The sequence below is a fragment of the Pezoporus wallicus genome, unplaced genomic scaffold, assembly GCF_028554395.1.
Source record: "Pezoporus wallicus isolate ANWC-B61680 ecotype Strahan unplaced genomic scaffold, APGP_CSIRO_Pwel_v1 contig_3058, whole genome shotgun sequence".
Classification (NCBI taxonomy): Eukaryota; Metazoa; Chordata; class Aves; order Psittaciformes; family Psittacidae; genus Pezoporus; species Pezoporus wallicus.
Window position 1 is genome coordinate 4,581,057 of NW_026641153.1, and position 17,503 is coordinate 4,598,559.

Genomic DNA, 17,503 nt, shown 5'->3' on the forward strand with positions numbered 1-17,503 from the left:
ACCAGTACTCCCAAGTCATTCTCTTCAGTCCCTTCACCTGGGCCCACTTCTCAAGCTTATCCAGGTCCCTCTGAATGGCCTGCTCCTCAGGTGTGTTAACCACGGCACTTAGCTGGGTGTCCTCTGCAAATTTGCTGAAGGTGCCCTCAATCCCACTGCCTATATCATTAATGAAGATATTAAAGTGTACTGATCTGAGTACAGGACCCCTGAGGAACACCACTTGTCACTGATCTCCACTTGGACATTAACCCATTGACAGCTGCCCCCTGGATGCCATCATCCAACCATCCAATTTAGAGAAAATGATTTTGTGGGGGACTATATCAGTAGCCTTTCTTAAGTCCAGATAGTTCTCCTCTTGTAAACCAATGTAGTCACCTATCGTAGAAGGCCACTAGGCTGGCCATGAAGGATTTGCCCTTGGTGAAGCCATGTTGGCTGTCTTGTATCACCACCCTGCCCTCCATGTGCCTTAGCATAGATTCTAGGAAGATCCCTTCCACGATCTTCCCAGGTATAGAGTTGTATCTGACAGGTCAGTAGTTCCCAGGGTCCTCTTGGATATTCCAGGATACCACCCAGCACGAGCAGTTTATCTGAAAACAAAACCAGATGTCGTGGTTTAAACCCAGTCAGGTAATTCGTTCGCTCACTTCCCCCCCTTCTTTCCCTCCCCCTGCTCTCGGAGGGACGGAGAGGAGAATCGAAAAGAATGCAACTCCCACGGATTGAGATAAGAACAGTTTAGTAACTAAGGCATAACACAAATCACTACTGCTACCACCAATGATAATGATGATAAAGGAAATAACAAGGGAAGAGAATACATCATCTCACCACCAGCCGACCGATAACCCCCCCCCCAGCCCGACCAAGCTCTGACCGATACCTCCTCCAACCCTGCAGTCTCCCAGCCCTTCCGGCTAACTCCCAGTTACATCCTGGGCATGACGTGCTGTGGTATGGAATACCTCTTTGGTCAGTTTGGGTCAGGTGTCCTTCTCTGCTTCCTCCCAGCTTCCCCTCCTCCCTGGCAGAGCATGAGGCTCACAAAGTCCTTGGCCAAAAAAAAACATCTCTATCAGCTCTGTTCCCGAGCCGAAAGTCAAAACACTGCACTGCACCAGCTACCAAGGAGGAGAAACATGACTGCTACTGCTGAACCCAGGACACCAGAAAAAAAAAAAAAAAAACACACAAAAGCACTGAACTATACATCTTAGCCTAAAGTTTGTATGCGTGATTATTTTTAACCACATGTGACTGAGCTTTCTGAGATTCTTCTGTAGACAGTATGACCTATGAATAGAACTCTAACTCAGAAAAAAAACCAAAGGTCTGAGTTACTATTGCCACCGGGGTCACCTTACCCTGCACAGTGAGAAAACAATCATTTTAATTCCTTTGAGAAAAATGCATTAGGCAGAAAATATCCTGTGGCTAAAGTCTGGAGAAAGAGAAAAAAATAAACAAACAAATAAACAAACAAATGAAAATTTAATTTATCTCCCCCTTTTTTGGAGTAAAAACAGAAGAAAGGAAAAAGGAAAGTGTGGCTGAGAATGAAATTTCCAAAGACAGTAAGGAGGTGGAAATCTCATCCAAACTTCACCAAGCAAGTTTTTTTCACCCAAAATGCAAACAGATCTTTTCTTTGACTCCCAGATCATCAAGGTCACCACTCTGTCCATGCACAGTAGTGTGCCCATTTGAAGGATCATTTACACATTTTTATTTATATATTTTAGTTGAACTCGTGTCCCACCTAATTTTCTCCATATATTCTCAAAAATAAATGGATTATAACCAAAGATACCAATTTCATACTGTATATTTGCTATAAAAATGCATTTATGTAAATACTGACTTCACACATTCAAGATAAAAAGGGAATTGATAACTTGCAGACAAGGAGGTCAAGAGCACAAGCTGACTGGAGGGCTGCCTTCAGGTGAGAAAATTAATTAAATAAGGTTAATTTAAATTTTACTCCCTATTTAAAAGCTTATCAACTAAAGGATAAGCTTTGTTGTTTGTATTACAGCCAGTGGCAGGAAAAGGCAGGGGCAGCATTGCCTGAAGGAATTTCAGGAGTGTCAGCCCCAGAAGAAATCTGCATGGACCTCTCTTGCCCTCTGCCTTTCATTTCTGTAACCCTCTTTACTGACAACTTAGGGACTGTAGTGACAGGACAAGGGGTAATGGGTTAAAACTTAAACAAGGGAAGTTTAGATTGGGTATAAGGAAGAAGTTCTTTACTGTGAGGGTGGTGAGGCGCTGGAATGGGTTGCCCAGGGAAGTTGTGAATGCTCCATCCCTGGCAGTGTTCAAGGCCAGGTTGGACAGAGCCTTGGGTGACACGGTCTAGTGTGAGGTGTCCCTGCCCATGGCAGGGGGGCTGGAACTTGATGATCTTAAGGTCCTTTCCAACTGTAACTATTCTATGATTCTATGATTCTAAGAAGTGCTTCACTGTAAGGCCTGTACAGGCAGAGGTTAAAAAGGGAAAACTCTTTGGTACCTTCATTCCACTCTTCATCTATAAGGTACTTGAGCATATCAACAAGTTTTAATATCCCTTCCTAGACCATGGGACTCTCTCCAACCTACCCATGTCCCAGGATACCATTCTAGCCCCTCTGGGGCAATCAGTCCCTGCCCCAGTGAGATCATATGATGCCATCTCCACCCATGCCCTGTCTAGCCATGGGTGAAGACAAGTCCACCCACTGGCCAGTGTCCCACCCGTCCCCAGGGAGGTGCGCAAAACACAGGGATGAGGATGTCCTGACTTCCCCCATGCCCTGCCCTGCTCTGCTCTTGGCTGTGCTTCCCACAGGAGTCCCTGCTGCCTCCCCAGCCCAGGGACATGCCAGCCCCCACAGTGCCCTGACACCATGAGCCCATGAAAAGGCCTTAGTGTTGATTCAGAAGTAGAAATGCAACAGGTAGAAGCTAAAGTTTCTGTGTTACAGGTGTCTGGTGACAGGCAGGTAGTGTTGATTCTGACAAGAAGCTTAGTATTACAGCCTATTTTGAGTATAAATGAGAGGTGCCTCCATTACTTAAACTCTTGTCTTCCTTTGGTCTTACTCCTGGCAGACCAGCACTTTTCTCATAGAGCATACCCTTATGAAGAAGTGGATGTCCCAGTATAACCATTTTTCATTTCCTTGTTGCTGGAGTTGAAGATTTGATTTAAGGTTTGGCTTATATTTTTATTTTTTGAATTGGAATTTTCTCCAGCTCTCTTCTAATGTTTGACTTATAAGGCAGCTTTGCTAAATGTTTTTCCCAATTTGAACTACATGGCCCACGACTGTTGTATTTCAGAAACACCACAAGCAATAACCACCTGCCCTGTCTCTTCTGAATGGTCATTCCCAAGTTTGAAGGACATTCAACAACTTGACAAAGCTCAACTTTTTGATTAGAAAATTTCAGAATGAGCATCATTTAAATTATCAGCTTCCACTGGGACCGAGCTGTGGGTTGGCTTTAAGGTTTCCTGCAATAAAACTCACAATGAACCCGTTGTCCTGGCTGCCAAATGCCAATGTGAGGCCCTTGACAGCAGGATGATATCAAACCTCAAAGTAAAAAGCAATTCTTCTAGCAGACTGTAGCTTCCAGCAATGTACACAGCTTGACACAGTCATTAGTTTTTATGGGTTTTAGAGCAAACGTTTTACTAGGAACCCAATTTTCTTCTGACAGAAGAGACTATTAGGTACCCCAAGCATGACAAGTGTCAAGAGCTCCTTCCAGCTGAAACATGCCATTGACAGGAGGTGATCTGCCATCAAAGATGTATGTGTATACTTTGTTTGCTTGGTTTGCGCATTTAAAAGTAATAATAATAATAAGTGGTTTAACTTATGTCTCATAGGCTCCTCTACTGTTTATAGTTAATATTCATCTTAAAGGTTTGCAAAAATGGCCTCTATAAAGGCTATATTCAAATGAAGCTTTGATTTTTGAATAGGTAACAGCCTTGAGTTTTGCATTATGTGAGGACAGCTGGCAAAGCATGTGGGCTGTGAAATAAGCGGGAGGCTTGATAAAATCCATCCTGAAAGAGAAAACAAGGTTAGGAGCAATGAGCTGTGACTGACTAGAGCTGTGGGAGCTTGGAAACCTTCCCCCTAAATGCAAACGCTTAAGGTTACTTATCTGAATTGTCTGTTGAAAGACTTTGCATTCTGTGACACCATGAAATGAGGGAAGATGAAGCTCAGTCCTATCCCTTTTAAAAATAATAAACTTACAAAAATCAAAATATCTATTTGAAAGAAAATGTCCTTCATGGTATAAAACAACAAAAAACAATATGCGTTAGAATTTCAGCTTATGGAACAGTGCACTAGAATTGTCACATTGTAACCTATACACTTGGCAATATCTCCTATTTCAGTGAAAAAAAAGTAAAAGAGAAACTCCGCTTGCACTAATGCAAACACTGGCTGCCACATTGCTTTTGTCCCTAAAATTCATTGCAATCCACATGTTGCTGATGTGGTGTTGATCTCAGTGCTACAGATTAGGTGAGAACTATATCTACAGAAACCTGAAAAAATATTTCAATATCTAATTATTGAAAAGAAATTCAGTATCTTCCTTTGGAGCCTGATAAATCTTTTGCTTCAAGTACCTGTGAAAGAGTATCTAAACCATTACTCTATCAACAAGTTTCTTTCTAGTTTTAAGATCTGGGGAGCTAAATGCTCATGTCTACAGCTCCAAAGGTCAAACCTTACATATGGGAATTTCTTTTTTTTTCTTAATTGTTCAAACTCTTCTTCTTAAAAAGAATGTAGCACAGATTGAAGCAGTTGAATAAGCAGAAGAGATGTGCTAGCAGAAAAACATAAAGGCATATCCCAGCCTGCTGAGATATACTGATAAGTTTTCTTTTGTGTAGTCAGAGCAGCTGTTACAGAAAGGGCCAGATTTTTGTGAATGGGAAGGCAAAATGTATTGATCTTCTGTGTATGAAGAAAAAATATGATTTTTTTTGTTCTTTTTTTTTGACACTCAGGTCTATTAGTTACATTTTGCTAAATACATACAGTGCTCCTCCATTTTTCAGGAAGTTATAAAAAACTAACAGCAAGTCTATGGTCTTTGTTAAAAAACCCAAACACATAAGAAACAACAAAAAAGAAAAACAACCAACACCAAGATATCTGTTTACATCTGTACAGAAAAATTATCAAAAGATGCTGAGGATTTCACTGTTAAGTTTATATCTCTAGCACCACAAAAACTGACACATTTTTAACACCATCGTATGCGGTAGTGTTATGACTCTACCTGTTCTTTTGTATATGACTTTTCCTAGTCCTTCATATTCATGTAGACTCCCTATTCCAAATGCTAGCTAGCAAAGCTGAGTAATAATGAAGATTATAGTGACCTTTATTAGATACATAGCTGATGGGTGTTGTTTCAACCTTTAGCTCTGTAGGAAAGCCACATATAAAAATATCATGAATTTGCTCCTGTTGAACTTTCACATGGGACTGACCTTAAAATACCAAGTTATCGTGAACTGAGTATTTGCATTCACCTGTTCCCTTGTTCCTTTTGATTGTTCTGCACTATCACAACAGGAAGGAAAAAAGCAGTACTGCAGTTGCCCAGAAACTTAATGCTTTCTTAGAACAAAAAGAAATTTGATGTTCCAACAGTGAATTCCGCTAACATTCCACCAATTTTATTTTCCAGGTGATGGGAATAATTTAAAGTCTCCGACTGAGTGACTGAGATGACATTTCCTTCCCTCCACTGTCAAATGGAGTTTCAGTCCACATGCAGGTTCCTCTTTCTGCAGCAAGAAATAATTCTAACAGTGACAGTTCAGTGATCACAGACAAATATTTTACATTTTGCAAGTCATATAAACTTCTGTATTCTGTAAGGTACTTGCTTCCCTGAGAAGAAATTCTCCTAAGCAAAGCAATGATTGAAAGATCACTCAGGATAAGCACAAAGAAATTATTTAAAGGGTACATCCTTTCCTTGAGAGGATACTCTAAAATATAAACTAGTGTGGTGATTATCAGTCTTGCCAGGGTGACATGTAAGAATGTATTTATCTTGCCCAATTTAAACTCAATAATTTGCACATGACAGGAGAAGCCTGTGCTTGGAGCTCCTGGCTTTTCTTGCCCTTGCTTGAATGCAAGCTGTCTAGTGTGTTGTTGATTCATAATTTAGAGTTTACAGCCCAGGACCACAACAAAAGGTCTGTGTTTTTTTCACAACTTGGTCTGACCCTGGTCAGATCTCTTACACTGTGCCTCTCTACCTTTCTGCTGAAGGATGAGGACTATGTGCTTAGACAAATATTAATGATATATAGCAGGTAATATAAATCAGGCTGTAAAACCCTTTAGAATAAATTGTGTATTCACCACACCACACCACACCAATTTCTGTACAGAGTACTGTCTCTTCAAGGTCATGACTCAAATTGGCATGGCATTCAAACTAATATGGCACTGTGCGTTTCTTGCCCTGGCTGGGCTACTCCATCTTTAAGGAAACACATCTTGGACACCTGCAGGACTACAACATCCCTGCCTAACACACCAACTGACCAAACCCAACATCGTTTCTCAAGCAGAGAGATGCTCTGTTGAATTCCCCTGGATGCCCAGGGAAGATGGGATGAGGGAGAGCCCTGTGGCTCAGGTGGTGGATTGTAACATGCCAGGGGCAACTTGCTGCACAACTGAGCCAGAACTGGGGGCTTTTTCCTCCTCACAAGGAGGTGAGCCACTGCTCCCTCTCCCTGGGAAAATTACAGGCTCCCTGCTTTTGCCAGACACAAAGCTGGGTTCCCATGTCTTTCCTGCACACAGGCAGGAGGAGACACTGTGTTCTCATGCTGGTTCTGGTGCTTCAGCTAACCTCACAAAGTTAGGCTTGACATCTTGGTGATATACTGCAGTTTTAAAATCCATGTCACCTAAGACACAGACTTGCACCGGTGATGTTAAGAACATCTTGCTGTAAAAATAGTCTATTTATTTGAGTCAACAGAGGTTTTTTATAAGTGTTATTAATTTATATGAGTCTCCTCCTTCTCTCTAAAGTGACAGCTTCTATTTATATGAAATTTCTAAAATGGTTCGTGTGTTATATGATGGGTATAATAGAAGATGTAAGAATAGAAAAGAGCTAGCTGCTTTATGTTTTTCAAAATATTTAGCTAGTCACCCTCCTGGGACTCTGATTTCATCAATTATTTTATGAATAACTGTTAGAAGCTTAAAGATAAATCTATACTGTAGATAGATCCTAAAAAGATCTAAATAGATCCTCTGTAACTATTCCTTTTAAAAGGGAATAGTTACAGAGGCATTTAGAGCTCCTTTAAAACTGGTAGTCTTTGTTAACTTTGATACAAGAGTGAAAAGTGAAAAACCACCAATCTCAGGAATGTAGTTGCTTGATTTAAAGGGCAGCTATGTAACTCAGATTGAACCAATTTAAACAGGTTGAGCCTTCTGTCTCCCTTTTAATTAAAAAATATCAGTAAACTTCATTGGCTGATGAACATTGGCAATTCACTCATTCAAGTTATTACTGTTAATAGCAATATCTTTCCTTCACAAATGGTTATTAAATGTACCTGGGGATCTTGAGACTGTGTAGCCGAAGAGAAGGATCCTGTCCTGGGTAAATGCAGACCGATAACTTAAGGTGTCCCCTCCACAGAACATGATTGCTGGGGTGAGGGGTGTTAATATGGGAGCAGTAACAGTTGTATAGCTGTGAGTCAGCCCTACCTCAGGTGTCGAAAGACAAAGCTTTCACCAGACCCAGTGATGCAGAGGAAAAATGAAAACCTCAGAAATTTAATCTTCTAATGCAGAAGAGCAAAATGCTGTTGATGTGCGTCCTCAGGACAAGGAACACTTCAGATTTTGCACAACTTTATTGAAAACTGTATCAGTAATTTCACGTTATGAAAGGATTTTTAATTTGAGTGTCAGTAAATTCACACTTATACCAAACTCATATTTGGCCCATCAGTTCCACATCAATGTGGAGTTAAACTTTGTGAGAGCCCTTTAAACCTTTATCTCCAGTGCACTGCAGGTTTTGGGGATTTTTTTTTCCATTTCTGAATTAACCCTTTACATTTAAATTGGGAAAGACACTTATTTTGAATACACTGTGACAATTTAGTGTTGAGAAAGTAATGAGAATGCCGTGGAACATTGGCTTTTATTAGAGAAAACAGCAGCCTTAGAGCCTGGATATAGGTTTCTGGTGTATCAATTCAGAAAAGAATGCTCATTCTGGCTTAGGCTTTCTGAAAACAATTGAGATAGATCACATAAATGGGAAAATAAAATAAAAAAAAAAAAAAGAAAAAAGGTTATTAGATGTGTTTCAGTTTTATTTCTTCTAATCATTCCCACTCAGCTTTGCCTGAATTAGGCCAGGGAAGAGATAAGCTCTTCAGGGAAGCTGTGATGTCTAGAGTTACAATTTCTAACTCCATAGGGTTTAATTTTGCTACAGTACATATTTTCCTTGAAGTTCTGAGATATTTGAGGTATGTTTCCCTAAGATAATGCAGCCCTTTTGCTTTTATGATTTATTTCTGGAAACCAATGTAACGTGCTCATCTGCTTTCTGACAAAACCTCCTGTTTTCTGGTGTAATAGTAGATCAAGAAAGCAAAGGAGAAGACTAGACACCGTGAAATAATGATTCAAATATGATCCAACTTGGTTCAATGCTTCCCAACCTAATTTCATGTCATTAGGAATAAAACAAATATCTGTATTCTGCCCACTAAACAGTAACCTAAATTGTATTAGGGCTTCATAATAGGAAGTGAAAAACCATTCCATGACAATTCTTCTGAACCTTGTGCACCCCAGGTTGTAGTTATCTGCACACACTTACTCTGTGGACATCTAAGAACTCCACTTAAACATGAATGTGACATGCATTTACTTAAATGTAAAATCAGCAGGAGTGCAGATTTCAGGACTGGATTTGAGAAGAAGAAGATAATGTCATCAGTCTTTGAGTCTTTATTTTATCCCAGCTACCTCTTTCTGTGTCAAAGGGAAGGATTCTGATGTACACCTTTCAAAAGAGATTACTAAATTACATGAGATATTTCTCTTGTTGAGATTTTCCTGTTACCTGCTGCTAAAAACCATCGTCTTTGTTACACAGCTCCTTTGGCCTTTCACAAGCAAGTTGCAGACATATAAGTAGACAAAACTGGACTTGAACAATGAAAATAATCATCCATTGGAATAATCTCCTAAGGGAAGTGATGGATTCTACAACTTTGTATACATTAAGATTCAGCTGGGCAGGATGCTGGGATATCTAGTCTAGGTCAAGCTTGTACCAAGAAAGGTTGAACCAGATGATCCTTGAGGTGCTTTCCAACCCAGTATTCTATGATTCTATGAACTGTTTGCTGCATAAGGCAATAAGAACATGAGATACCTTTTAATTGCAATTTCCATTAAGATTTACAGTAAATAGTGGAAAGGGGAATCCTAAGTATTAATATCATAATTTATTTTATAGGCTATGCAGTCACAGGAATAATAACTAATTTAAATAGAGATAGGAGTTAAGATTAGTAACAACAACGGCAACAACAACAAAGTTTATTAGAGTAGATCAATTTTTTCTGTCTCTACTGCGTGTGCAGTGAAATCCAAGCTTCAGCCTGGGTATGAAGTACAGGACAGGAGCTCAGCCCCATGGTTGAAGCCATCTTTGCAAGCAAAATTTCTAACTACTAGTTCTGAATGCTTAGATATTTGTTCTTGGTTTTCAAGGCCAAAATATCTTTTGTTTAAAGTCAGGTAATTTTGTAAGCCTGAACAGATCTCAGCATTGTAGAACCTGTAATGTATCTCTAGTTCAAAGAACTGCGGTCTTCGGGTCTTTCCCAGTGAAGACCAGCCTAGAGATGTCTTTCACAGATGATGCATGTTGTGAAATATATTGTATTAATAGAAAAGAATTGCTTCCATGTGAGATTATTGATGGCTTGGCTTTGCGAGTGAAGATTTGAGAAGGGCTTTAACCACGCTTACTACAAGCACGATGACCAAGGGCATGTGGGATATGCAAATCTGGTTGGAAAAGGGAGCTTAGGCAATCAGGGAGTGTCCGACCAGGACTGTCATCTCCTGAGTAATCTTGAGCTACCCATGGGCTGGTCCGCCCACAAGCAAGGTTGGATCTGCAGCTTCCCATGCACCTTGTCACCTACCATTCTGACCCTCACTCATCCATACAGACAAGTGAGTGTAAGCCCTTCCAGCCTGCCCAGTGGATTTTTTAGGTGAGGCGCAGCGTGCGCAGAACTGGCCCCACCCTTTAAACCTGAGGTTTAACTCCCACGTCCTAGCTAGCTAGGATGGTGACAGCAAAGTCCACAGGTCGTAGGTTTTGTAAGAGTGTCCTTCTCTTAGATGGAAGACCATACAAGGCTAGACGAGCTCCATCTGCCTGGGTTTGAAGATAGGAGTTTTCCTTCTCCTATGAGGAAGGCCTGTCTTTGCTAACAAAGATTCAGGATGGGTTTTAACCCACATATTCTGAGCTTATTAACATTACTACAAACATACTGTGATTGCTTAAAGCATAAGCATAAGTATACTGCTTAAAGCCAAAAAAGATCTCAACAAAATAAGCCTCTTTTCATTATATTTCTTGTGGATAGCTTTGTGGAAAATTTTTTTTTCATACCTTAGGAAAAAGAAGTTGTAGCAGAGTTCAGAAATAGCTTATAAATGAAATACTGACATGCCCAGGAACTATCAAAACTGAGTTAATTAAAACAAAGTTCAGTGAGAAAAGGATTTAGTTTTGTAGAAAAAATAATTTAAAAATTGCAAAATCTCTTCTTCCCATATGGTTTGACATATCCTGTATCCAGGCTTTCTCAAAATGTGTCAAGAATTACTATTGTGGGCATATTATACAACTTGGCTGTTATGTGTTTAACCTTAGAAGACAGGAAGACTCTCTGGGGATGAAAAGTGAACAAGAGCTTTACATTTTTTTGAGGTGCATCAACCAGAAGTTATAAGACATCTGAGAATAATCACAAATGCACACACAGAGCCCACCCCAAAGTTAATACTTGGAAAAGTCCAACTGCCATAAGTTAGAAAACTCCATGATGAGGATAGACTGCCTTGTGTAATGGCTGCTTTTGAAACATGTCTGGCCCCCTGGCTCTGGTCAGGGAGACAGAAACCCATCTGTACCACTTCAGCATCCTGATTGTGCTGAACCACAAAGAGTTGTGATTTACCTCTCTACTTGCTCAGAGACCACTGCACCAGACCCTAGCGTGTGCAATTAAATCAATACCCAGCTCTCGCTGCATCTTGTCCTAGGTTCTTACCAGCAAAGGCAGTTAAACATAGTACAACATTTCACAGAAGTGTGGTGCAGTTCTTCCTAAACTTCTAACACGCTGTCCGCTGAAATGATGAACTTCCCACACCTACCCCAAAATCCACTGATAGGAATCCTTTTTGAGGGATATTTGTACCACCTCCTCCACCCTGTTCTTGCCTTCAGATGTGGTGGAGGAAAGGCTAGACTTCTCTGCTTCGTTCTCCAGCACAGCACCTACACTCACTCCTTCCAAGGAGTTTGAGACACCCTAATTAAACTTACATAAGTATCTTCAAGATAATTTTACATAAGGTTCACAGTCTCTCAGCTGCAATCTCTATTGTGTCTACACTTGCAGCACAAGCAAACCTGACATCATCTGGGCTCTGTTCAAGCTGCAGCTCTCTGGATCTGCTTAAGAGCTAGCCACATAAGTAGGTATCAAACATTTCAAACATGGACATTGACCTGAAATACGCTGAGCTGCACACTGATGCAAGAGTAGCTCTCTGCACAAGAACTATATAAATCAAAACTTGCCTGGATAAAACTGCATTTCAGTTACATCTGTGAAATTCTGGAGTTATAGATAACCAGCTTTGGTAAGCTTTTTCTGTGACTGCAGTAGAGGCACTCTGACATGACTATTCTGACACTTTCTGATCCACATAATCTATCCCAGACTGGTACTATTTTTAATCTTTTGTCATCATGCAAACAGGTAGTAACATAATTCATCAATACCATGAGTCTTGCTGCTGAGACTACAAAAAGGCCTTGGGTTTAATCTTTTGTCTATATTAGTTTGGATATAAAATATATCTAATGATCAGAACATTAAGAATACTATTTATTTGCAAATATACTCCCATGGACTCGTGATCATCTTCTACCATTACAACATTCCTGCCCTCAGAACCGAGTGAGTAAATACCATGCAAGCTACCCTTTCCACTGCATCCAACTCAGAGCTATGTGTATAAGTCAAGGTTTCTGCACTATTTTAGCTCTGCCTATCTGCAGGGAAAAAAACCTAGCACAATATAGTTTCAATTTTTAAACCAAGGGGCTAAACATAATTTGGATGTTCAGCATGCAGTCTGGCATAGCAAGGATCAACATTTATTTTAGATCCTTTACATTCTTCTGTTTAGTACTTTCCTACCTTAGTGTCCTAAGGTATGTTGTCTTAGATTTAGAGCCTACTTTAATGTGTCAAATTAAGAAGTTCTGGGCAGATTACATATTGAGAAATGGATGTGTGTCTGAAGGGCTGTGACAAGTTCATACAAAGCTTGAAGAAGGATTTGTGTGATTTGTGTATACCAGCCTAATGGCCTACCTTTTCAATTAGATTAAGCTCTGAAATTTGACCCATGGACCTTAAGTGTTGACTCCATTGGAAAATGCCTGTCAGTAACTAATTTGTCGTATTCTGCAGAAAAATATACAGAGAAAAAGCTTACTTATAAATGAAGTTATATTGCAGTATTCACAGATCTGTTGCCATGCCACCAGCATTAAAGCAATTTTGTTACCCAACCAATGAGTGTTATAGGAAAATTTTAGTCTGTGACTGGTGCACTTGAATTAAAAGTTATTTTTAACTTCTCAGACCGTGAATTTTCTACTGTTTTACCAATTAAAATGTTAATTAACTAAGTATATGAAGATAATTTATTAAATGCTAAAATTTCATAGTATGTTATCCCCAGAGAACTCTGAAAACTATTGTTAAAATCTTAGTTAAAATTTATCGAAAATTCACTATTCTAATCATCTATTTTGCATATTCTGTTTTGTGTCAGTATTACATAAGCATACAGTTACAGTCTTTTTCTTTAAGTGATTGCAACATGTAAGATGTTGCTTTTTAATACTGATGTACAATTAACATTCGTACTTTACAGAAGCTACCCCACAGAGCTGTTCTCTGTGTTTTAGAGCTTCTTTATGCCTTTGACTTCTCCCATTAGTCTTCAGTCCAGCACGGTTTGCTCTGAATTGTCACTCTTAAAGCAAAGACTGGGAGAAATCTTTGATTAAAAGAGTCGAAAATACCAGTCCATTTTAAACAGTTAACTGAAAACTTGGTAAGCCATTGTTCAAACTAATTTATAGACCACTCACAGCTTGAAAGCTGTTTGAAGAGACAGCCTGGGTCTAGCATTTTTGGCTAAGTGTTTAGCAGCAGTTGATTGGTTGTATTTAAGCCTCAACAATTAATTAACTAAAATTTATGTTCTCCAGATAGTCTAAAATTCTAGTGAAATTCAATTTTTAAATTCTTTTTCCTTATGTATCTTGTTCCCATTCTTCTCTTTGGTCAAAGCTGTTCATCTGTACTTTGATTTCTATAACACACAGTCTTCCTTTTCTGATAATTTTGTCTATTTAAAAAAAGAAGTACTAAGGGAATATATTATCTCAGGAGTCACTGTTTCTAAACCATTGTATGTGCTATAGTATCTCAGAGTTCTCTGTATATCGTCATCCATCCCATGCTTTCTGATTATTGTGATAAGGACTAAGTGATTATTAGACTAAGTTATTATTATGACACTTCATTTCTCTTAGAAGTGTTTAAAATATAAATATAATGATTCTGAAGGATACATCTCTGACAATATCCTGTGATATGTCAATGGAATTTTATGCTATACGAAACAATTGCCAAAGAAACATGGAATGAAAATGCAATTTTGTGGCATAGACAAACCAAAATATTGTAAGCACAGTGTTCACTAGCAGTATAAAGTATGTGCATGGTTTGCATCTCAGACACAGGCTGTTTCTATTTTCAGGTGTAGAAGATTGTATTTCTGGGTCTTTTGTTTCCACCCGCTATTTCAATGCCTGCTCAAGAGTTGAAAGAATTAAGGCACCTTCATACCTGCTAATGTTTTTTAGTGAAAATTTTAAAAAGCAACCTAGTTTCCTTTCAGTAATCTTCTGTAAAGCTGCTTGCTAAACATCGTGTTATCCACCATGCAGGCATATATTTCTTTGTCTATTTAGATTACAAACTAATGGGGCTGGGTGTTCCTTTAAGTAATTCTCATAATGCAGATTTTGAAGGTTTGAAAATTTAATCAGTTGAGAAAATTCATTCAGTTGGTTCCTTAGACTGGAATTTAAAGTAATGTTATTCAGGGTGGCACTAAAGAGATGAAAACAGCTGTGCAGGTCTTTTTCAGCTTTTTGTATCAAGATGAATACAGGAAGAGAGGGAAAGAGTAGATAATTTAAATAGAGAAAGATGGATGTAAATGTGACGCTGTATATTTAAGCAGTTATCATTATTACTAAACCAGCAGTTTGAATATGTAACATGACCTACACCTGCCTCTGGAATGTATTTTTGAGACAGTTCTGCAGAACTACTATACCATTTTTATGTTAATACAATACTTAAAGTTTAAGACTCTTAGTAATTATTAAAAAATGTAGTTTTTTCTTGAAAGCTGTCTGCAAGTGAAACCTTACTTGAATAGGGATACTTCCATTCTTATCTACACCAAAAAGATTTACCCAATGTAGCTATTTAAAAGGATGGAATATTGAGTAACTATCCTTCTTTATAATTTCCTTTGGATGCAATTATACAAGGATAGAGGTGTTTCTCGAACTGCTAGTAAAAAATATTTATTTTGATGTAACAAAAAGGAAGATAAAAATGCAACACTATGAATATGTAGCTCTGGAGTGGCAGTGAAGAGCACAGAAAAGGAAAATGATTGTATCATACAAACAGTACTAATACAATTGTTTTTCTAGGAGAGACTACACTCAAATTTTTCTCTTTCAGCTTGGTACAATGCAGATCTTGCTGCTTTAGGGCTAGATCCAGAGATATTTTCCTGAAAGAGTTTGAGGTGGATGCAGTGTTTCATCTCATATTTCTTGCAAAAGAGAAATGTATTCAGCAATACCGAAACATACTGAATGCATATTTTATAGAAACTAGAACTTTCCAATATATACTATATTCCATTTTATAATTCACAACCTTTCACTTACTTAGAAAACACAGATGAAAGAGTTTTTAATTGCATTTTGAAAATTAAAAAAACCTTCTGAATCAAAATACATATCTGCTTATTCTGAATTGACAGGTCCTTGTTCTTGTCCCCACTGAAATAAAATATCTGCACAACCGCAGCATTATCTGTCTCACAATGTAAGTCTTATGTTGTCAGTGAAGCTTCAGGCTTTTAATACCTTCATAAAGACAGCAGCTCTCATGATACACATTCTGTCTGAAAGCCGAACCAGAACTTAAGTTATATATTTCCCTCAGGTTTCCTTTTCATCTCTTACTCACAAAGCTTTCCTTCTTCCTCTTCCTGCTCATTCCATTTTCCTAATTCCACCTCCTCTTCACCATTACTGTTTTCATTCTGGCCCTTTAGCTTTCTTGTGTTTCATTGCTCTTTTACACACATTGGTTTGCATTCAGTGAATATGGTGAAATGCTGTCAGTAGATGCTGTGAATGCCCAGCCTAAAATGGATGTGAAAAGGCCTCAAAGAGCTCCTGAGTAAATTATTATCACAGCAGTCTGTAGAACTTCAGCTTCCAAAATAGCCAACAGCTTAACTTCAGCTCACTAGGTATACCCAAGTCAGTGAAGAAAGTCAACCAAAGAGAACATTTTCTTGTTGGCATTCTTTGTATTGCTTCTAGAAGTTCACAAAATTGATTTTAATCTTTTGTTTTGTTCTTAAGGCATTTTAAATGCTGACAAACTAAGCTGTTCTATTGCAGAATCAGTAAAGAATTGCTATTGTTATCTTGCAGCTGCAGACATACTTAAGCATTTCTCCTACATCTTGGAGACCAACTCGTGAGCATCCTTAATTACAAATGTTCAAAAAAGTGAAAGCAGAAATCAAGTGGTATCACCTCTTGTTCTGCAGATAATCCCTGAGTTTTATGTCATTGAAATGTAGAGAATGCAGAAGGGATGCCTACCTTACACCGTGCTCTGCTCACATCCTGTCAGTGCTGAGTTGCCATGTTGTAATACCCTGCTCCATGATGTAATACACTGCTACATGTTGCAATACCTTGCTTTTTTATTATTATTAATATTTTATTTTTCTGTAGAGTTTAATGCCTTCTCTTGGTGTGATTTTTCTCATAAATCCTGGAGGTGGTACCTGTGCCTGTATCAGCAATATTACTTCTTTGCTCATTTTACCTAGCTCTGCCCTGTGAAATTTCTCATAGTTCTTTCAGCTATTTACCAATGTCCTCTGAAGTGTGAGCTGCAGCTTCCCAGCAGTGCAGTGTCACCAGCAGCTGAGCTGAGGCCTGGGAACGTAACAGGGCACTCACACCCTTGTGGGTCAGAGGCTGCAAAGGTTGCAGGGAACTGGACACATAACTGCAGCTCAGACATTGGGAATAGAGAAAATAAATGAAAGACACTGTTAGGAAATGGAAAGGGTGGCCAGCTTTCTCCCCACTCCTTTTTCCTCAAGACATTCTTAGTGATTATATATTTCTTGCATTAATCCTCTGAGTATAAAGATTGGTTTGCCCAGAACTTAGAAACAAACCCATGCTAGGTTTCTACAACTGTGTATCATAAATGATATAAACAGCCTGTAGCCTCCATCGCAAATCTTTCAGTTCAGTTATACATTAGCTTTATTTGTGTAGGACCTAGCAAAGTGGAAGTGAAATCTGTTTCAGGGAATCACAATACAGTAAATGAACAATAGAGTCAACTTGAAACTTTTTGTGAAAGTATAAAACCTGTAACTTCTAAAGAGAAAAATATCTGAATTAGATGTTTGACCATAGACATTTTGGAGGTATATTCTAGCTTAATACACTGTGATCATATAGCTATGTTCAATGATATAACAGCTCGAAAGTATCATTCTGGAAAAAGTAATGAACTTTTATCAGTTTATCTTTTGTCAAGTTACATTAACTGATTTAGCAATGCGGGAAAAGAAACATTTCTGACACAGCAGGTCTAACGTCCAGAATTTGCTTTATAAGCTTGGATAACTTAGATCATGTCTAGCACATCAATCTTCATAGAAACTGCACTAACCATCACATCAGAAGTTCTGCA